Source organism: Ranitomeya imitator, chromosome 3 (genome assembly GCF_032444005.1).
Source record: "Ranitomeya imitator isolate aRanImi1 chromosome 3, aRanImi1.pri, whole genome shotgun sequence".
Taxonomy (NCBI): Eukaryota; Metazoa; Chordata; class Amphibia; order Anura; family Dendrobatidae; genus Ranitomeya; species Ranitomeya imitator.
The window spans coordinates 543,371,905-543,394,663 of record NC_091284.1 but is presented as its reverse complement, the minus strand read 5'-3'; the positions used below and the strand labels follow the sequence as shown (position 1 = coordinate 543,394,663).

The 22,759-nt window shown below is 50.2% G+C and overlaps 1 long non-coding RNA gene across 1 annotated transcript; it reads left to right on the top strand.

Annotated features, from left to right (window-relative positions):
- The first annotated feature begins 15,797 nt into the window (after positions 1 to 15,797).
- On the top strand, positions 15,798 to 19,622 carry LOC138670482 (uncharacterized). Its single transcript, XR_011319336.1, has 2 exons — positions 15,798 to 15,880; positions 18,458 to 19,622. It is a non-coding gene; the product is annotated as an uncharacterized lncRNA (long non-coding RNA).
- Positions 19,623 to 22,759: the final 3,137 nt, after the last annotated feature.

Below are 22,759 nucleotides of genomic sequence, written 5' to 3'. Positions count from 1 at the left end.
CTTTCAAATCACTAAAATATAGTAAAACACTAAAACGAGAGAAAAAAAGACATACAGTAGACATTGTATTCTAGAGTATAAAAATAAAAGTCCTGTTTTTATACTTATCAAGATTTAAAGGGAGTAAGGCTTGGCTACAGACCCTCAGCTCATTAAAGATTGACTTTTTTATTCTTTTTATTAAGAAATACAAATATATCAGACATACATTACTTGGTTAACACCTATAGAAAGAGAATACAAAACTAAACATAATAAAGGACATTAAAAACAGAGGCTAATACTAAATTTATTTTCAGCTAACTGCCAACTATAGACCTGAATTGAGTTCGGGGTTGCCAACTTATTTTTTTCTGGACAGCTTAGCAAAAATCACGGACAAACAATATTTTTTATGGATGCATTGGAAACCAGAAAAAATCATTATAAGCAACATGTCTACAGCTCATAAGTCTGATATGATGACATCAGTTGTTAGGCGTCAGGATTCTCCCGCTGCACAGGAGGAATCCCAAGCCAGGTCTTCTCCTGCGGTCTCCCATTTGGTCTCAGCCGCAGTGGATCCTGCTCAGCAGAGACGTCAGTCTTCGCGTCTTGCTCAGACTCAAGCTGTGCATTTGGTTGCTGCTGCCTCTCCAGGTTCAACTATAGCAACCAGCATTAGACAGCTGTGAGCAGACGTTCCTGGGACTAAGCCCAGGATTTGCCCTTCTGAGCATGCCCATCAGACGACCACTTATTGGTGGTCAGCAGTCAGGTGATCAGGTTCTCACGCGAGTCCGGATTGGTCCACTAGCAAAGTCCTGGCAGATTGGGATCTATAAAAGGATCTCCTGATGCCCTACCCTCTGGTTGTGCATGAGTTATAGTGAGATTGGAGTCAGAGTCAACGACAAGTAGTGGGATCGCTTGTTTGACGCTGTGGGCATTGTGGGTCTGGTCAGGCTCTTACCCCAGCACTCTAGGGGCTGCGCCTAGAGACTTCATTCGCGCCAAATCTGCTGTGCCCTGTGACAGTTAACAGGGAACAGCATCCTTTTACTTAGTTGCTGCGGCCCTGTGGTGCAACAGGGTTCGCCGCTGTTCACACCGGGTGACATTTAACCAGCGTATTTCGGTGCTTACTCGCCATCTTGTTCCGCCATTGCTTAGCAGCAGGTCCCATCTCTGCACGGTGGACCTCGGGTTGCAAACACATCTTACTATTATATTGTATTTGGTGCTTTCCGCCAACCCTAACATTATACTAGCGCCAGGGTTGGCTAGTAATGACGGACGAGCAGCGTCTGCCACGGTGCATCCAGCAGCTGGAGGGCAGGCTGTCCGCTCTCGAGTGCACAACCTCCGCTGTGGATGTTACTGCTGTGGCTGCTCAGGCAGCTAGTGAAGCTGCATCTCGTATGTCCGTTGCCACCCCTGTTCCGACTTTATCTCGTCTCCCGCTGCCTGATAAATTTACAGGCGATAGCAAGTCATGTAGGGGATTTGTGAACCAGTGTGCGATACATCTAGAGCTGATGGCTGCAAGTATCCCCTCAGAGCGGGCCAGAGTGGGGTTCGTGATCTCACTCTTGTTGGACAGGGCGTTGGAGTGAGCTACGTCGCTGTGGGAGCACAATGATCCAGTGGTACAGAGTTCCTGATAACTCTGAAGGTCTTTGTTGGACCGCGGGTCACCCACAATACTGCGCTCCAGCTGCTGGCATTGACTCAGAGCCTTTCTATAGTCAGCCACTTTGCCGTTTACTTCCAGACTCTTGCATCTGAACTGGAGTGGCCAGATAAAGTCCTCATCTCAGTCTTTTGGAGGGGACTGGCTGACCATGTAAACGATGCTCTGGCCACTAGGGAGATTCCGGCCACTCTGGAGTAGCTAATATCAGTCTCCACATGCATCGACCTGCGATACTCCGAGCGAAGGTTGGAGTGAGTCTAGAGTCGGCAGAAGTTTCGGCTGGCTCCTAACTTCGCCAAACCTCTGGAATCTCCGGTCCAGGTGTCAGAGCCTCAAGAGGCCATGGAGGTTTCTCGAGCGGGATCTAAGCTCCGGTCCGCTCATGCACCCCTGGTCTGTCTTGTCTATCGGCAGCTGGGACATTATGCCAACAGATGTCCAAAGCGGTCGGGAAATGACGGCATCTAGTGGCTATAGGAGGCGGCTCACTAGACACAGCGGCGTTTTCCTCCAAATTGTCTTTTAAAGGTAGACTTGCCATTGGCAAGTCCACCCATGTGGCAGAGGTTTGTGTAGATTCCAGGGTGGAGGGTGATTTCATGTCTTCTGCCTTCGCCCAACGACACCTTATACTCCTGGTGATGCTCACCAAACCAGTTACCGTCCGGGTGGTAAATGGGTCAACTCTGCCCTCATAGATCACTCATCAGACCATTCCCCTCACTCTCACCATGTCTCTAGCACATCAGGAGACAATTTCCCTGCTAGTCATACCCGAGGGTACTGACGAGGCCTTGCTAGGGATACCATGGCTGCGTCATCATTCGCCCCATATAGATTGGACCTCTGGGAGAATATTGGGTTGGAGCCATTCATGTGAGGGTAAATGTCTGAGGGTGCACGTTCAGGTTGTTACTACTGGGGTGCCCGAAGATCTAACCACTCTCCCCAAACACAACTGGTCTTACGCAGACGTGTTCTTCAAGAAAGCTGTGGAGACTCTTCTGTCTCACCGCCCCTATGACTGTCCTATTGATCTCTTGCCAGGTGCAGAGCCTCCCTGGGGTCGAGTCTATCGGTTATCTCTTCCAGAGATGGAGGCTATGCCCCAATATATTAAAGAGAACTTGGTGAGAGGGTTCATTAGGAAGTCAGTGTCTCCTGCAGGGGGCTGGGTTCTTCTTTGTACAGAAGAATGGGGAACTACGTCCATGCATTGACTACGGGGGTCTTAATGCAATAACCATTAAGAACAAATACCCGCTACCCCTTATTTCTGAGCTTTTTGATAGGCTGCGGGGAGCGAGGGTATTTACCAAACTAGACCTGCGGGGCGCAGATAACCTGATACGTATTCGTAAAGGGGGACGAATGGAAGACGGCATTTAACACTAGGCATAGTGACTATGAATATCTGGTGATGCCCTTCGGGCTCTATAACGCCCCAGCCGTCTTCCAAGACTTTGTGAATGACATCTTCCGGGAACGGTTATCCACCTCGGTTGTAGTCTATCTGGATGATATTATCATCTACTCTCCAGATATAGATTCCCACCGGAGAGATGTCTGCAAGGAACTCCTACAGGCTAATTCCCTGTATGCTAAGCTGGAGAAGTGTGTGTTTGAGCAGGAGTCCTTGCCTTTCCTGAGCTATATCATGGATCCTGCCAAACTGGAGTCCGTGATGAACTGGCAAGAACCCCATTCCCTTAAAGCGGTGCAGAGCTCCATGGGATTCATCAATAACTATCGCCAGTCCATTCCCCACTTCTCTACTTTAGTAGCTTCTCTGGTAGCCCTCACAAAGAGAGGAGCTAATCCCAAGTTGTGGTTGGAGGAGGTCTCCAAAGCTTTTATCTCCATATAGTCTCACTTTGCTAGCGCTCCCGTTTTACATTGTCCAGATGTTGATAAGCCATTCATAATGGAGGTGGATGCCTCTTCTGTCGGTGCCGTCCTCTCTCAGGATGCTCTAGGTCGAAAACATCCGTTTTTTCTTTTCTAAGACCTTCACACCGCTGGAGAGGAATTATTTCATTGGGGACAGGGAGTTGCTAGCTATGAAGCTGGCATTTTCAGAGTGGAGACATCTCCTAGAGGGTGCCCGGTACTCCTTCCAAGTGTACACCGACCACAAGAATCTGCTATATTTGTAGAAGGCCCAGTGGTTGAACTCTCGACAGGCCAGATGGTCCCTATTTTTCTCCTGGTTTAACTTCACCCTCCATTTTCTCTCCGGGGAGAACTCCCACGCCAACGCTCTTTCCCATTCCATTGTCTCATCTGAGGAGGGAGAGGAGCCTTGGCTTATTGTCCCATCGGGGAGTTTGAGAACCGTAGCTACGGTTTCAATGGAGTATGTGCCTCCAGGCAAGAATTTAGTTCCACCTAATCTGCGACCGGAGGTTATCTCATGGACTCATTCGTCTAGGGTGGGTGGACATTTTGGGACGAAGAGGACATCTTAGCTCCTGGCGAGGTCTTATTGGTGGCCGCATATGGCGCGAGACATTAGGACTACATTCAGCCATGTGTCTCTTGCGCCAAAAATCAGTCTTCCCCACAGAGGCCTGCGGGCTTATTGTATCCCTTGCTGGTGGCGGATAGGCCCTGGAAGATGGTCGGAATGGACTTTGTTGTGGGTTTACCCAAATCCCAAAACAAAAGTTATTTGGCTAGTCACCGACCATTTCTGCAAAATGGTGCACTTGGTGCCTCTTTTGCGGGTACCATCAGCACGAGCTTTGGCAGAGCATCGCCCATTGTGCACTTTACTTAGCGTGGATAGAGTCTGCTTTTGTGTTTTTATGGTGGCTTTATCTTGTCACTTATAATTTTTTTTTTAATACAATTATTCAGGTGTGCACATTACTAGTGTATCTCTGGTCTCGGCGTCATGCTATTAGACACAATATCATGAATTGAACCTGAAGTCTACTGTATAGTGGCTCCACCTGGACATTGCATATCTGCCCCCTATTCAAATCAATAGGTGGTGGATGTGCAGTTCCTGGTCGCAGCCACTATTCTGTGGACGGAACTGTTCTGTCCGCCGACACCAGGAATAGCTGATTGGCAGGGTGCCAGGTGTCGCACTCTCACTGATTAGACATTGATAACCTATCGTAAAGACAACCCTTTTAATGGATATACAGTCTGGAACATTAGGTCCTGCAGGACGGGACCCTTCGGGTATCTGCATATACCCAAGAGCACGAGGATTCTACATTTTATTGTCTTCCTGGTGGTCGCACATTTCTACGATCAACACTACCCTGTAGAGAAAAATAAAATGTTTAAAACAAAAATATTGATGTGTTATTATGGCGCTTTCCCATGTGGCAAAATACAGCGGGTTTTCTGCTGCGTTTTCACTTAAAAATCCACTTTTTAAAAAATCTCATGCACCTGCTAGAAAAATATCTGCAGAGTAAACCAACCATTTGATTTCAAATCCACATTATGTCAATTTGTCCTGCGGATGTCATTGTGAATTTCACCTTCTGCAGAGGATTATTCCGAAAAATCACCATATGGAAAATCAATTCACAGAAAAAAGGACGGAAATTCAAAAAACATTACAGAAATAAAAGGCAGCCATATTTACCAATACCGGGCCACAACATAGGATGCATCAGGTCCTCCATGATAAAGGTGGGGGGCAGCACAGGAGCAAACTACTCATGAAACAGCAGACCCACAACGCATCAGATGGGTGGCTGGCTAGTAATCCAAATACACGAGGTGCACGTCTGCCGGATAACGGCTTATCAGGGGTCTGCTGCATGCTGGTGGCCTTTGTGTTTTGTCCTGGTGTTGGCAAGTATGGCTGCTGCCTTTTTACTGTGCTCACCATATAGAACGCCTTATCCTGCATATTATGGAGCATCACCAACTACAAGTATCTCCACGTGCGTGCAGAGCAATACCCACGACCTACATCTGTGTGTGTAGAGTGCCACCCACGACCTCCATCTCCAGGTGCAGAGCACCATCCACGACCTCCATCTCCAGAGCGTCACCCACAACCTCCATCTCCAGGTGCAGAGCGCCACCCACGACCTCCATCTCCGGGTGCAGAGCGCCACCCACGACCTCCATCTCCGGGTGCAGAGCACCACCCACGACCTCCATCTCCAGGTGCAGAGCACCACCCACGACCTCCATCTCCGGGTGCAGAGCACCACCCACGACCTCCATCTCCGGGTGCAGAGCGCCACCCACAACCTCCATCTCCGGGTGCAGAGCGCCACCCACGACCTCCATCTCCGGGTGCAGAGCGCTACCCACGACCTCCATCTCCGGGTGCAGAGCGCCACCCACGACCTCCATCTCCGGGTGCAGAACGTCACCCACAAGCTCCATCTCCAGGTGCAGAGCGCCACCCACGACCTCCATCTCCGGGTGCAGAGCGCCACCCACGACCTCCATCTCCGGGTGCAGAGCGCCACCCACGACCTCCATCTCCGGGTGCAGAGCACCACCCATGACCTCCATCTCCGGGTGCAGAGCGCCACCCACGACCTCCATCTCCGGGTGCAGAGCGTCACCCACGACCTCCATCTCCGGGTGCAGAGCACCACCAACGACCTCCATCTCCAGGTGCAGAGCACCACCCACGACCTCCATCTCCAGGTGCAGAGCACCACCCACGACCTCCATCTCCGGGTGCAGAGCGCCACCCACGACCTCCATCTCCAGGTGCAGAGCACCACCCACGACCTCCATCTCCGGGTGCAGAGCGTCACCTACGACCTCCATCTCCGGGTGCAGAGCACCACCCACGACCTCCATCTCCAGAGCGTCACCCACGACCTCCATCTCCGGGTGCAGAGCGCCACCCACGACCTCCATCTCCGGGTGCATAGCGCCACCCACGACCTCCATCTCCGGGTGCAGAGCGCCACCCACGACCTCCATCTCCGGGTGCAGAGCGCCACCCACGACCTCCATCTCCAGGTGCAGAGCACCACCCACGACCTCCATCTCCAGGTGCAGAGCACCACCCACGACCTCCATCTCCAGGTAACAGGGGCAACCACAGCCAATATATATAGAAACCAGAAAAGTACACCAGAGAAGAAGTAGATATAACATGCCTTTATTAAGTATAGACGGCAAAAACATATAAATAAGATTATATAAAAGTGACAATGTGCGCACAACAGGACAAAAAAATATTTATTTTTTTACATTTCGATATAAAAATATAAAAACAAGGGAGATGGAAAGGACTGACCCAAATAAGTCCTTATATTGTAAGGTCGGTGTAACCCCTAGCAACATATAATAGAAAAACTTTTTAAATACAAAGTTAATGGTGGCTAAAAAAATAAATAATAAAGGTAAAAAGAGGCTTGAACATGAATTATATTCTTGAGGTAATATGTGCAAAAAAACGTGTTACCCAAATTATGACGTGACAATACTCAATCAATGCCACATTGTCACTTTTATATAATCTTATTTATAGGTTTTTGCCGTCTATACTTAATAAAGGCATTTTATATCTACTTCTTCTCTGGTGTACTTTTCTGGTTTCTATATCTATATATTGGCTGTGGTTGCCCTTGTTCCCTTGTTAGTGGTTCGGTTCACGTTTTCCACAGAACACTGGTCACTGATATGAACTATTATTAGAGTTATTGCCAATTGTGGCACGGGTATAAGAAAGCAGTGTTTGGTGTATCTGTGGCCTTTTCTACTCCATCTCCAGGTGCAGAGCACCACCCACGACCTCCATCTCCAGAGCGTCACCCACGACCTCCATCTCCGGGTGCAGAGCACCACGCACGGACTCCATCTCCAGAGCGTCACCCACGACCTCCATCTCCAGAGCGTCACCCACGACCTCCATCTCCGGGTGCAGAGCGCCACCCATGACCTCCATCTCCGGGTGCAGAGCGCCACCCACGACCTCCATCTCCGGGTGCAGAGCGCCACCCACGACCTCCATCTCCAGGTGCAGAGCACCACCCACGACCTCCATCTCCAGGTGCAGAGCACCACCCACGACCTCCATCTCCAGGTGCAGAGCACCACCCACGACCTCAATCTTCGGGTGCAGAGCGCCACCCACGACCTCTATCTCCAGGTGCAGAGCACCACCAACGACCTCCATCTCCGGGTGTAGAGCGTCACCCACGACCTCCATCTCCGGGTGCAGTGCTTCACCCACGACCTCCATCTCCGGGTGCAGAGCGCCACCCACGACCTCCATCTCCAGGTGCAGAGCGCCACCCACAACCTCCATCTCCGGGTGCAGTGCTTCACCCACGACCTCCATCTCCGGGTGCAGAGCGCCACCCACGACCTCCATCTCCGGGTGCAGAGCACCACCCACGACCTCCATCTCCGGGTGCAGAGCGCCACCCACGACCTCCATCTCCGGGTGCAGAGCGTCACCCACGACCTCCATCTCCAGGTGCAGAGCGCCACCCACGACCTCCATCTCCGGGTGCAGTGCTTCACCCACGACCTCCATCTCGGGGTGCAGAGCGCCACCCACAACCTCCATCTCCATGTGCAGAGCGCCACCCACGACCTCCATCTCCGAGTGCAGTGCTTCACCCACGACCTCCATCTCCGGGTGCAGAGCGCCACCCACGACCTCCATATCCAGGTGCAGAGCGCCACCCACGACCTCCATCTCCGGGTGCAGAGCGTCACCCACGACCTCCATCTCCGGGTGCAGAGCACCACCCACGACCTCCATCTCCGGGTGCAGAGCGCCACCCACGACCTCCATCTCCAGGTGCAGAGCACCACCCACGACCTCCATCTCCAGGTAACAGGGGCAACCACAGCCAATATATATAGAAACCAGAAAAGTACACCAGAGAAGAAGTAGATATAAAATGCCTTTATTAAGTATAGACGGCAAAAACATATAAATAAGATTATATAAAAGTGACAATGTGCGCACAACAGGACAAAAAAATATTTATTTTTTTACATTTCGATATAAAAATATAAAAACAAGGGAGATGGAAAGGACCGACCCAAATAAGTCCTTATATTGTAAGGTCGGTGTAACCCCTAGCAACATATAATAGAAAAACTTTTTAAATACAAAGTTAATGGTGGCTAAAAAAATAAATAATAAAGGTAAAAAGAGGCTTGAACATGAATTATATTCTTGAGGTAATGTGCAAAAAAACGTGTAACCCAAATTATGACGTGACAATACTCAATCAATGCCACTCCATAAAAAGCAAAAGAAATTGAATAAATATATACTTGTATGTTATGGAGTTATATACAGTGGGGCAAAAAAGTATTTAGTCAGTCAGCAATACTGCAAGTTCCACCACTTAAAAAGATGAGAGGCGTCTGTAATTTACATCATAGGTAGACCTCAACTATGGGAGACAAACTGAGAAAAAAAAATCCAGAAAATCACATTGTCTGTTTTTTTAACATTTTATTTGCATATTATGGTGGAAAATAAGTATTTGGTCAGAAACAAAATTTCATCTCAATACTTTGTAATATATCCTTTGTTGGCAATGACAGAGGTCAAACGTTTTCTGTAAGTCTTCACAAGGTTGCCACACACTGTTGTTGGTATGTTGGCCCATTCCTCCATGCAGATCTCCTCTAGAGCAGTGATGTTTTTGGCTTTTCGCTTGGCAACACGGACTTTCAACTCCCTCCAAAGGTTTTCTATAGGGTTGAGATCTGGAGACTGGCTAGGCCACTCCAGGACCTTGAAATGCTTCTTACGAAGCCACTCCTTCGTTGACCTGGCGGTGTGCTTTGGATCATTGTCATGTTGAAAGACCCAGCCACGTTTCATCTTCAATGCCCTTGCTGATGGAAGGAGGTTTGCACTCAAAATCTCACGATACATGGCCCCATTCATTCTTTCATGTACCCGGATCAGTCATCCTGGCCCCTTTGCAGAGAAACAGCCCCAAAGCATGATGTTTTCACCACCATGCTTTACAGTAGGTATGGTGTTTGATGGATGCAACTCAGTATTCTTTTTCCTCCAAACACGACAAGTTGTGTTTCTACCAAACAGTTCCAGTTTGGTTTCATCAGACCATAGGACATTCTCCCAAAACTCCTATGGATCATCCAAATGCTCTCTAGCAAACTTCAGACGGGCCCGGACATGTACTGGCTTAAGCAGTGGGACACGTCTGGCACTGCAGGATCTGAGTCCATGGTGGCGTAGTGTGTTACTTATGGTAGGCCTTGTTACATTGGTCCCAGCTCTCTGCAGTTCATTCACTAGGTCCCCCGTGTGGTTCTGGGATTTTTGCTCACCGTTCTTGTGATCATTCTGACCCCACGGGGTGGGATTTTGCGTGGAGCCCCAGATCGAGGGAGATTATCAGTGGTCTTGTATGTCTTCCATTTTCTAATTATTGCTCCCACTGTTGATTTCTTCACTCCAAGCTGCTTGGCTATTGCAGATTCAGCCTTCCCAGCCTGGTGCAGGGCTACAATTTTGTTTCTGGTGTCCTTTGACAGCTCTTTGGTCTTCACCATAGTGGAGTTTGGAGCCAGACTGTTTGAGGGTGTGCACAGGTGTCTTTTTATACTGATAACAAGTTTAAACAGGTGCCATTACTACAGGTAATGAGTGGAGGAAAGAGGAGACTCTTAAAGAAGAAGTTACAGGTCTGTGAGAGCCAGAAATCTTGATTGTTTGTTTCTGACCAAATACTTATTTTCCACCATAATATGCAAATAAAATGTTAAAAAAACAGACAATGTGATTTTCTGGATTTTTTTTTCTCAGTTTGTCTCCCATAGTTGAGGTCTACCTATGATGTAAATTACAGAAGCCTCTCATCTTTTTAAGTGGTGGAACTTGCACTATTGCTGACTGACTAAATACTTTTTTGCCCCACTGTATATATAAAAAAGTGCTACGTACAAAACCAACATTGAAGATCACATCCCATAAGACTCTATAAGGTGCTTATATAGAAGGAAATGTGCAAAACCACAAAGTGAACTGCATGCACCTGATGTGTGCACAAAGATGATCAGTCCAGCCACAGTCCGCACACTGGTGTCAGTACAAATTTACTGAGACACAAAGTGTGGCTGCAGGTAGTAATCCAGCAGAGAGAGCCCACCATACAATGTAAAAAATAAGCCAGGGAGAAACACACAATACCTCTTAATCAAATAGATGGGGTCAGCCGAGTCCTTGCGTAGCGCACCCCGACGCGCGTTTCGGATTCAACTCCTTCGTCAGGGGGTGGATATAACTCCATAACATACAAGTATATATTTATTCAATTTCTTTTGCTTTTTATGGAGTGGCATTGATTGAGTATTGTCACGTCATAATTTAGGTTACACGTTTTTTTGCACATATTACCTCAAGAATATAATTCATGTTCAAGCCTCTTTTTACCTTTATTATTTATTTTTTTAGCCACCATTAACTTTGTATTTAAAAAGTTTTTCTATTATATGTTGCTAGGGGTTACACCAACCTTACAATATAAGGACTTATTTGGGTCTATCCTTTCCATCTCCCTTGTTTTTATATTTTTATATCGAAATGTAAAAAAATAAATATTTTTTTGTCCTGTTGTGCGCACATTGTCACTTTTATATAATCTTATTTATATGTTTTTGCCGTCTATACTTAATAAAGGCATTTTATATCTACTTCTTCTCTGGTGTACTTTTCTGGTTTCTATATCTACAGTTAAGTCCATATATATTTGGACAGAGACAACATTTTTCTAATTTTTGTTATAGACATTACCACAATGAATTTTAAACAAAACAATTTCAGATGCAGTTAAAGTTCAGACTTTCAGCTTTCATTTGAGGGTATCTACATTAAAATTGGATGAAGGGTTTAGGAGTTTCAGCTCCTTAACATGTGCCACCCTGTTTTTAAAGGGACCAAAATTAATTGGACAATTGACTCCAAGGATATTTCATGGACAGGTGTGGGCAATCCCTTCGTTATGTCATTCTCAATTAAGCAGATAAAAAGCCTGGAGTTGATTTGAGATGTGGTGCTTGCATTTGGAAGGTTTTGCTGTGAAGTAAACATGTGGTCAAAAGAGCTCTCTATGCAGGTGAAACAAGCCATCCTTAAGCTGCGAAAAAAAAAAAAACATCCGAGAAATTGCTATAATATTAGGAGTGGCAAAATCTACAGTTTGGTACATCCTGAGAAGGAAAGAAAGCACTGGTGAACTCATCAATGCAAAAAGACCTGGGCGACCACGGAAGACAACAGTGGTGGATGATCGCAGAATAATCTCCATGGTGAAGAGAACCCCTTCACAACAGCCAACCAAGTGAACAACACTCTCCAGGAGGTAGGCGTATCAATATCCAAATCTACTATAAAGAGAAGACTGCATGAAAGTAAATACAGAGGGTTCACTGCACGGTGCAAGCCACTCACAAGCATCAAAAATAAAAAGGCTAGACTGGACTTTACTAAAAAATCTAAAAAAGCCAGCACAGTTCTGGAAGAACATTCTTTGGACAGATGAAACCAAGATCAACCTCTACCAGAATGATGGAAAGAGAAAAGTATGGCGAAGGCGTGGTACAGCTCATGATCCAAAGCATACCACATCATCGGTAAAACACGGCGGAGGCAGTGTGATGGCTTGGGCATGCATGGCTGCCAGTGGCACTGGGTCACTAGTGTTTATTGATGATTTGACAGAAGCAGCCGAATGAATTCTGAGGTCTTCAGAGCCATACTGTGTGCTCAGATCCAGTCAAATGCAGCCAAACTGATTGGTCATCGTTTCATACTACAGATGGACAATGACCCAAAACATAAAGCCAAAGCAACCCAGGAGTTTATTAAAGCAAAGAAGTGGAATATTCTTGAATGGCCCAATTGAGCATGCATTTCACTTGTTAAAGACTAAACTTCAGACAGAAAGGCCCACAAACAAACAGCAACTGAAAACCACCGCAGTGAAGGCCTGGCATAGCATCAAAAAGGAGGAAACACAGCGTCTGGTGATGTCCATGAGTTCAAGACTTCAGGCAGTCATTGTCAGCAAAGGGTTTTCAACCAAGTACTAGAAATTAACATTTTATTTAAAATTATTTAATCTGTCCAATTACTTTTAGTCCCTTTAAAAACAGGGTGGCACATGTTAAGGAGCTGAAACTCCTAAACCCTTCATCCAATTTTAATGTGGATACCCTCAAATGAAAGCTGAAAGTCTGAACTTCAACTGCATCTGAATTGTTTTGTTTAACATTCATTGTGATAATGTCTGTAACCAAAATTAGAAAAATGTTGTCTCTGTCCAAATATATATGGACTTAACTGTATATATTGGCTGTGGTTGCCCCTGTTCCCTTGTTAGTGGTTCGGTTCACGTTTTCCACAGAACACTGGTCACTGGTATGAACTATTATTAGAGTTATTGCCAATTGTGGCACGGGTATAAGAAAGCAGTGTTTGGTGTATCTGTGGCCTTTTCTACTCCATCTCCAGGTGCAGAGCACCACCCACGACCTCCATCTCCAGAGCGTCACCCACGACCTCCATCTCCGGGTGCAGAGCACCACCCACGACCTCCATCTCCAGAGCGTCACCCACGACCTCCATCTCCGGGTGCAGAGCGCCACCCATGACCTCCATCTCCGGGTGCAGAGTGCCACCCACGACCTCCATCTCCAGGTGCAGAGCACCACCCTCGACCTCCATCTCCAGGTGCAGAGCACCACCCACGACCTCCATCTTCGGGTGCAGAGCGCCACCCACGACCTCTATCTCCAGGTGCAGAGCACCACCCACGACCTCCATCTCCGGGTGTAGAGCGTCACCCACGACCTCCATCTCCGGGTGCAGTGCTTCACCCACGACCTCCATCTCCGGGTGCAGAGCGCCACCCACGACCTCCATCTCCAGGTGCAGAGCGCCACCCACGACCTCCATCTCTGGGTGCAGTGCTTCACCCACGACCTCCATCTCCAGGTGCAGAGCGCCACCCACGATCTCCATCTCCGGGTGCAGAGCACCACCCACGACCTCCATCTCTGGGTGCAGAGCGCCACCCACAACCTCCATCTCCGGGTGCAGAGCGTCACCCACGACCTCCATCTCCGGGTGCAGAGCGCCACCCACGACCTCCATCTCCGGGTGCAGTGCTTCACCCACGACCTCCATCTCCGGGTGCAGAGCACTACCCACGACCTCCATCTCCAGGTGCAGAGCGCCACCCACGACCTCCATATCCAGGTGCAGAGCGCCACCCACGACCTCCATCTCCGGGTGCAGAGCGTCACCCACGACCTCCATCTCCGGGTGCAGAGCACCACCCACGACCTCCATCTCCGGGTGCAGTGCTTCACCCACGACCTCCATCTCCGGGTGCAGAGCACTACCCACGACCTCCATCTCCAGGTGCAGAGCGCCACCCACGACCTCCATCTCCGGGTGCAGAGCGTCACCCACGACCTCCATCTCCGGGTGCAGAGCACCACCCACGACCTCCATCTCCGGGTGCAGAGCGCCACCCACGACCTCCATCTCCGGGTGCAGAGCACCACCCACGACCTCCATCTCCGGGTGCAGAGCGCCACCCACGACCTCCATCTCCGGGTGCAGAGCGCCACCCACGACCTCCATCTCCGGGTGCAGAGCACCACCGACGACCTCCATCTCCGGGTGCAGAGCGCCACCCACGACTTCCATCTCCGGGTGCAGAGCATCACCCACGACCTCCATCTCCAGGTGCAGAGCGCCACCCACGACCTCCATCTCCGGGTGCAGTGCTTCACCCACGACCTCCATCTCCGGGTGCAGAGCGCCACCCACGACCTCCATCTCCAGGTGCAGAGCGCCACCCACGACCTCCATCTCCGGGTGCAGTGCTTCACCCACGACCTCAATCTCCGGGTGCAGAGCGCCACCCACGACCTCCATATCCAGGTGCAGAGCGCCACCCACGACCTCCATCTCCGGGTGCAGAGCGTCACCCACGACCTCCATCTCCGGGTGCAGAGCACCACCCACGACCTCCATCTCCGGGTGCAGAGCGCCACCCACGACCTCCATCTCCGGGTGCAGAGCGCCACCCACGACCTCCATCTCCGGGTGCAGAGCGCCACCCACGACCTCCATCTCCGGGTGCAGAGCGCCACCCACGACCTCCATCTCCGGGTGCAGAGCGCCACCCACGACCTCCATCTCCGGGTGCAGAGCGCCACCCATGACCTCCATCTCCGGGTGCAGAGCGCCACCCACGACCTCCATCTCCGGGTGCAAAGCGTCACCCACGACCTCCATCTCCGGGTGCAGAGCACCACCCACGACCTCTATCTCCAGGTGCAGAGCGCCACCCACGACCTCCATCTCCGGGTGCAGAGCGCCACCCACGACCTCTATCTCCGGGTGCAGAGCACCACCCACGACCTCCATCTCCGGGTGCAGAGCGCCACCCACGACCTCCATCTCCGGGTGCAGAGCGTCACCCACGACCTCTATCTCCGGGTGCAGAGCACCACCCACGACCTCCATCTCCGGGTGCAAAGCGTCACCCACGACCTCCATCTCCGGGTGCAGAGCACCACCCACGACCTCCATCTCCAGGTGCAGAGCGCCACCCACGACCTCCATCTCCGGGTGCAGAGCGTCACCCACGACCTCCATCTCCAGGTGCAGAGCGCCACCCACGACCTCCATCTTTAGAGCGTCACCCACATTAATCCTTGCGTATAGAGCATTTATTTCTCACTTATACAGCGGTATTAATTCCACAGCAATTTACAGACATTATCGTCGCTGTCCCCATTGCGGCTCACAATCTAATATCCCTACCAGTATGTCTCTGGAGTGTGGGAGGAAACTAAGGAGATACTAACCCCTTGCAGTTGTCCTTGGTGGGATTAGAACCCAGGACCCCAGCGCTAAAAGGAGATGGCACCAACCATCGTGCCGCCCATTCCACCCATCTCCATACTACGTAGAGCACCGTGTCCGCCATCCTAGTGCACGGCATCACACGCTTCCCTCACACCCCATGCCTCACTGTACAGCGGAACCATTCACCAGAACGGCACTGCTCTCCACCAGCCCACAGACAGCAGGGTAAATGCTAGAGTGTATGGGCTCCTTCCAGGTGTGACGTCATTTCCGGGGGCGTGTCTTATCGGGAGGGGGCGTGTTTTCAGTCACATCATGAAGGCGGCAAAGCAAAGCAGCATGATTATAGCTTGTGGACGCCATGGCACATGGAGGTTAGTGGTTTCAGGGTGAAAAAATGCTACTTGCTGCTCTCTATTGGGGGGAGGCCCTGTGGTGGGTGACCTGCTTGTCTGTGTGGGGGGCACCGCTGCTGCTGTGGGGGACCCCCGTGGTGGGCTTTGTGGGGGGGCACCGCTGCTGCTGTGGGGGACCCCTGTGGTGGGCTTTGTGGGGGGGCACTGCTGCTGCTGCTGTGGGGGACCCCCGTGGTGGGCTTTGTGGGGGGGGCACTGCTGCTGCTGTGGGGGACCCCCGTGGTGGGATTTGTGGGGGGGGGCACTGCTGCTGCTGTGGGGGACCCCTGTGGTGGGCTTTGTGGGGGGGGGCACCGCTGCTGCTGTGGGGGACCCCCGTGGTGAGCTTTGTGGGGGGGCACCGCTGCTGTTGTGGGGGACCCCCGTGGTGGGCTTTGTGGGGGGGGGCACTGCTGCTGCTGTGGGGGACCCCCGTGGTGGGCTGTGTGGGGGGGGCACCGCTGCTGCTGTGGGGGACCCCCGTGGTGGGCTATGTGGGGGGGGCACCGCTGCTGCTGTGGGGGACCCCCGTGGTGGGCTTTGTGGGGGGGGCACCGCTGCTGCTGTGGGGGACCCCCGTGGTGGGCTTTGTGGGGGGGCACCGCTGCTGCTGTGGGGGACCCCCGTGGTGGGCTTTGTGGGGGGGCACCGCTGCTGCTGTGGGGGACCCCCGTGGTGGGCTTTGTGGGGGGGCACCGCTGCTGCTGTGGGGGACCCCCGTGGTGGGCTTTGTGGGGGGGCACCGCTGCTGCTGTGGGGGACTCCTGTGGTGGGCTTTGTGGGGGGGGCCCGCTGCTGCTGTGGGGGACCCCTGTAGTGGGCTTTGTGGGGGGGCACCGCTGCTGCCAGCTGTTGTGGGGGACCCCCATGGTGGGCTTTGTGGGGGGGGGCACCGCTGCTGCTGTGGGGGACCCCTGTGGTGGGCTTTGTGGGGGGGCACCGCTGCTGCTGTGGGGGACCCCTGTAGTGGGCTTTGTGGGGGGGGGGGCACCGCTGCTGCCGGCTGTTGTGGGGGATCCCCATGGTGGGCTTTGTGGGGGGGCACCGCTGCTGCTGTGGTGGGCTTTGTGGGGGGCACCGCTGCTGCTGTGGGTGACTCCCGTGGTGGGCTTTGTGGGGGGGGGGCACCGCTGCTGCTGTGGGGGACCCCCGTGGTGGGTTTTGTGGGGGGGCACCGCTGCTGCTGTGGGGGACCCCTGTGGTGGGCTTTTTGGGGGGCACCGCTGCTGTCTGCTGTTGTGGGGGACCCCCGTGGTGGGCTTTTGGGGGGGCACCGCTGCTGCCGGCTGTTGTGGGGGACCCCCGTGGTGGGCTGTTGTGGGGGGATCCCTGTGGTGGGATTTTGGGGGGCACCTGCTGGCTGTTGGGGGGGCCCCCTGTGGTGGGGTTTGGAGGTGACCTGCTGCTTACGCGGTGGACCCCTTTTAGTGGGGGAGACCTGTGGTGGGGTTTGAGGGTGACATGCTTGTGGTTCGGTTTGGGGGGGCGTGACCTATCTATTGGGGGGTACCCCTGTGGTGGGATTTGAGGGCTATCTGCTTGTGGGATGTGGGGGGACCCCTGTGGTGGTGACCTGCCTGTGGTGGGACGTGGGGAGGCGACCTGCCTGTGGTGGGACGTGGGGAGGCGACCTGCCTGTGGTGGGACGTGGGGAGGCGACCTGCCTGTAGTGGGACGTGGGGAGGCGACCTGCTGCTTACGGAGGGATCCCTTTTATTGGGGGATGACCTGCTGCTTACTGGGGGATCCCCTTTATTGGGGGACAACCTGCTTATGGGTTGGGTTTGGGGGGGCTGATGAGGGTTTAGGCTGGGTCGGGGGTGGACGTCTGATAAGGGTTTAGGCTGGGTCAGGGGTGGACGTCTGATAAGGGTTTAGGCTGGGTCGGGGGTGGACGTCTGATAAGGGTTTAGGCTGGGTCGCGGGTGGACGTCCGATAAGGGTTTGTGCTGGGTGGGGGGGTCCACGTCCGGTGGGGGGTTGGCCGTCCGATGGGGGTTTATTCTTGGGTGGGCATGGTGTACGATGGGAGTAATGCTTGGAGGAGGGGTGGACGTCCGATGGGGGTTTATGCTTGGAGGAGGGGTGGATGTCCAATGGGGGTTTATGCTGGGGGGTTAAGCTGGGGTGGCATCCGATGGGGGGGGTCTGATGGGATTTATGGTTGGGGGCAGGGGGCGTCATATGGAGATTTACGCTTGTGGGAGGGAATGTCTGGTGGGCTTTTGGTTTATCCTGTGGGGTCCGCTGGTTTATGTGAGGTGGATGTTTCTGACTGGGGGAGCGAGGTTATGCTGTGCGGCCTTCTGGTTGATGTGGGGGGGCTAATGCTTCATTGGGGTACACACAAAAAATGGGTGTATGCTGCTTATGCTATGCAAAAAAAAAAAAGGTATTTCCTGTAGAGGAGGGTACACCACCAACTGGCACGAAGCTAATCCGTCTTAGCTTAATGTCAGTAGGAGGAAGACATGGGTCTGGACCGCCCAGCCTAGTTTAGGCCTTAGGTTTTGGGTTTTTCTTTTTTCTATTTACGATTTTTTTTTTTCTTCCCAGATATGGCTTTTGAGGGCGACAGTGGAATTGTCACTCTAATCTCCCACCTAGAATTGTCACTACCGTATCATCTGTGGTCTACGAGGCAAGGCCCTAACACATCAAGAGTGTTTGGGGTTCCCCGGAGGACGGTCCATGCCACGAATCCCCCTACCCTCTCGCCTCTCTGCGTCCAGGTTATTCCATGCCCATCTTAATCATCGGTCTGCGAAAAAGGATTTGTGATCTGGATTTGTGATCTTAAGGACTGGTATATCCTACGAGGCAGTGAGGGGGCTACTTTAAAAAAAAAAAAAAAACAGGACAAATATGTCCTAGTTTTCCCCTGAGCAATGTGGACGTCTCCTGAGGAAACCTTCCTATTCATGCAGCCTCCACGTTTTCCAGAGGCTCCTGTGACTCTGCTCTTAAAATATCCAGGCTTTGGTCTAGGCCTTCTCTGGTGGCCAGTCCACACCGCCAGCGCCCTGAACAATCATGCATGCCGACTTTCTAGTGCGTTCTACTTTGCGCCTATCAGTTTAAGAGTACTTCGCTTCTGTAACAGAGGACTAAAGTCTGCCTCCCAAGAGATCTGTTCAAATTTGGTTGTTTTGGAAATGTTCTGTCCAAAAAAACGACGGGACAACTCTCCGACCCACCAGGAAAAGACAAGACCTTCCTTTAGGCCAGCTCCCTCCTGGCATCCATGAACCCACCAGCACTGGTCTGCTAGGCCTGAATCTAGCAGACTCTCTTCGACATGATGGGGCGTTCCCACCTTGGATGTTTCTCAGGGTCGGCTGCCGTGTCCTTCACAATTCAAGGCCGGTATTATGATCTCTGGTCCGGGACACCGAAACCTCAGACACCGGAGGCAGGCCCGGGGGATGGGGGGGGGCAGAGCCACATACCCTACCGACAGTCCTGCCCGCATGCACCAACAGCATATTACAGTTTAACAATACTTTAGAAATGCATAAAATGAAACAAGGAAAGGCATAAAGTTTTTCAATGCAAAAAAATGCAGTTTTATAAAATTAGAAATATTTCTATATCTAATGTTAAAATTATATTTATCCAGTATTTCTATAAGTAAAAGTCTGAGATTTCTGTGAGAAATGGTAATTGTTTACCTCTAAAACCAGTTCTGAATGTAAATAAAACATTGCTCTGATTAAGTCTCCACATTGTATTTGTCTTTCATTTCATGCGTAGGGCAGGACAAGCCCATGATGTATCTGTGTAAAGCTAGGTTCACATTGCGTCAATGGGTTAACGCTAATGGACTGCGTTGCACGGTGAAAATGTCGCAATTAACGCCGTACAACGGGTCCGTTAGCGCACCCATAGACAGCAATGTTATTTTTAGCTGAAGCACATCGCTAGCGCATGCCATTTTCGGCACACGCTAGCGATGTGCCGTTCTTTTGTGACGGACCTCGGACGCTGCTTGCAGCGTCCGAGGCCCGTTCCTCGCTACCGCAGATCGGGGATCTGCACTAGCGGGGAGGGTGAACGCCGACCCTCTAGAAACATTTTGTTAGCGCAATCCGCTAGCGCTATGCGCTTAACGGATTGCACTAACGCAATGTGAACCTAGACTAAGACATGTAAGGTGCTATAATAACAGCCTTGGGCTGGTTTCACACCAGCATTCGGCAGGGCTGCGGATGGCAGCCTTCTTCCTTCATTAAGCCCCGCCCAATGCCGCACCTTTTCCTTCAGTTCCGCCTACGTCTGCATGCGTCCTGCATACCCAATCTTTAACATTGGGTACGCAGGCCAAGCGGATGCCTCCGCATGCGTTGTTTTAACGCGCCGACCGCAACAAAATGCAACGTGTTGTGTTCGACGCAGTTCAGCGCATCGTCAAAACGACACGTGCCTGTGTACCCAATGTTAAAGATAGGGGATGCATGCAGATGTAGGCGGAGCTGAAAGAAGAGGTGCAGCAGTGGGCAGGGCTTAACGGAGGAAGAAGGCTGACAAACTGGTGTGAAACCAGTCTTAGACAGGTAAACCACTTTTGAAACAATGTTCACTTGTTCAAGCATTTAACCCCTTAGTGACGGGGCCAATTTTTTAAAATCTGACCAGTGTCACTTTATGTAGTAATAACTCTGGAATGCTTCAACATATTCCATTGATTTTGAGGTTGTTTTTTTTCCAGACATATTAGACTTTATGATAATGGTAAACTTGGGCTAATATGTATTTCTGATATTTTGTAAAAATATCAGAAATTAAAAAAAAAATAGAAATTTTCAAATTTTGAATGATTTTCCCTTTAAGGCCGGAGTCACACTAGAGAGGAATACGGACGAGTGCTATGCGAGAAAAAAAAATTGCATAGCACTCGGACCAATGTTAATCTGTTGGGCAGCTCCCATCACGTTTTTTTTTTCACGGCCGTATTATATGTGCGAGTGAAATTGCAGCATGCTGCGATTTGCACCGTATATCAGCCGAGAATCCCCAATGAAAGTCTGTTTATGCAAGAAAAACTCACACCACACGGGTCATCAGTGTGACTTGCGAGAAGTACGCAACGGTGTCCTTTGAAAGGCTTGCAATTCAGGTGCAATGTACAGTAAAATCACACTGACAGCTTACAATACTTACAAATAGTTAATTTGTCAGCTTCTGTCAAATCATTGCAGGATAGGAGACATGGTTTACATACAGTAAACCACTGCAGAACGGTTAGATTTATATAGGTCAGTGACTAATACGGTTAGTAGTGTGTGTGTGTGTGTAAAATTTGGGACCTGTATGTATTTAATAAAAATGTTTTCACTGAAAAAACTGGCGTGGGCTCCCACACAATTTTCTGTGCCACAGAGGGAAAGCCAGTGACTGAGGACAGATATTATAGCCTAGAGAGGGACCATGGTTATTGCCACCCCAGAAAAGGTGCATCTGTAAGATGTGCCAATTCTGGCACTCAGCCTCTCTTCTCACTGCCCTGTAGCGGTGGCATATGGGGTAATAAGGGGTTAATGTCACCTTTGTATTGTAAGGTGACAGTAGGCCAGCTTACTAATGGAGAGGTGTCTGATAGATGCCTCTCCATTACTAACCTGTGGGCTTGATGTTACTTGACAATAAAATGCTGACATCAACCCCACAAATATGAACCCCGCTGCTACAGGGCAAGTGGGAAGAGCGAGGCTAAGTGCCAGTATAAGATGCGCCATTTCTGGGATGGCTGAGAGCTGATGGTTTTTAGCCTCTGGGGCTGCCAATATCCATGGCCTCTTCACAGGCTATTAATATCAGCCTACAACTTTTATAAGGGGACCCCATGTCAATATTTTGTGTCCCACTGTAAAATAGCCAGTAAAGGCTAAGCAAACAGCTATGAGCTGATATTAATAGCCTGGGAACCTTTATGGTTATTGGCTCCTCCAGAATATTAACATCAGCTGTCAGCTTTCCCTCTGCTGGTTATGAAAATTATGCGGGAGTCCATGGAGGTTTTTTTTATTTTTTGAAAAATAAGCATTACATTTCACGCAGGTTTCTTAGTTGACTTTTTTTTACAGCATATGTAGGTTAATTATGTTAATGCTCCTACATGGGGGTGTGTGTGTGTCTTTAGTAAATATTAATGAGGGTATCTTGTGAAGAGGTTGAATAAGGAAAATACATCACAATTCCTTTATATATATATATATATATATATATATATATATATATATATATCTTTAGCTCTCTGGCTTTACAAAAACGCATCAAATTAATAGATAATAAAAAAAAAAAATATTTTTGGAAAAGCATCATTTTAAAACCACATTACCAAGGTGAAACAGAAACAAACCTCCCACTCATCAGTCACCCATAAGCAACGCGCCGCTATGGATGACACAAAGCTAATGTACACAAATCAACCAGGGTGTGTGGCTAATAGTAAATACATAAATAATACCCAGGAGGAACGATAAAACAAACTGTTAATCTATGTAGTTACAAAATATCTCATAGTTGTACCAAAAATCCAACTCCCAATATATATCTGACATGTTCACTCCTGTGTTTCTCCACCCACCCCCGGCTACATCCTACCACTAAGGGTAATATACCCTTCTATGAGAACATGCTCAGAATAAACTATTCCTGTAAAATTACCTTAAGAGAACCGTGCTAGATATAGACACTGACATTCACAGCAGCGCGTCCGCCCCAATGCGCTTTTCTGACTCCTTTCTCAGGCCCCCAAAAAAGTGTTAACTAAGTACCCTTTATTTTCTTGCACTGTAGCCGTTTACTTACTACAGGGTATTCAATCATTGTTTCTGTCCCCCCCATATAAAGTACGAC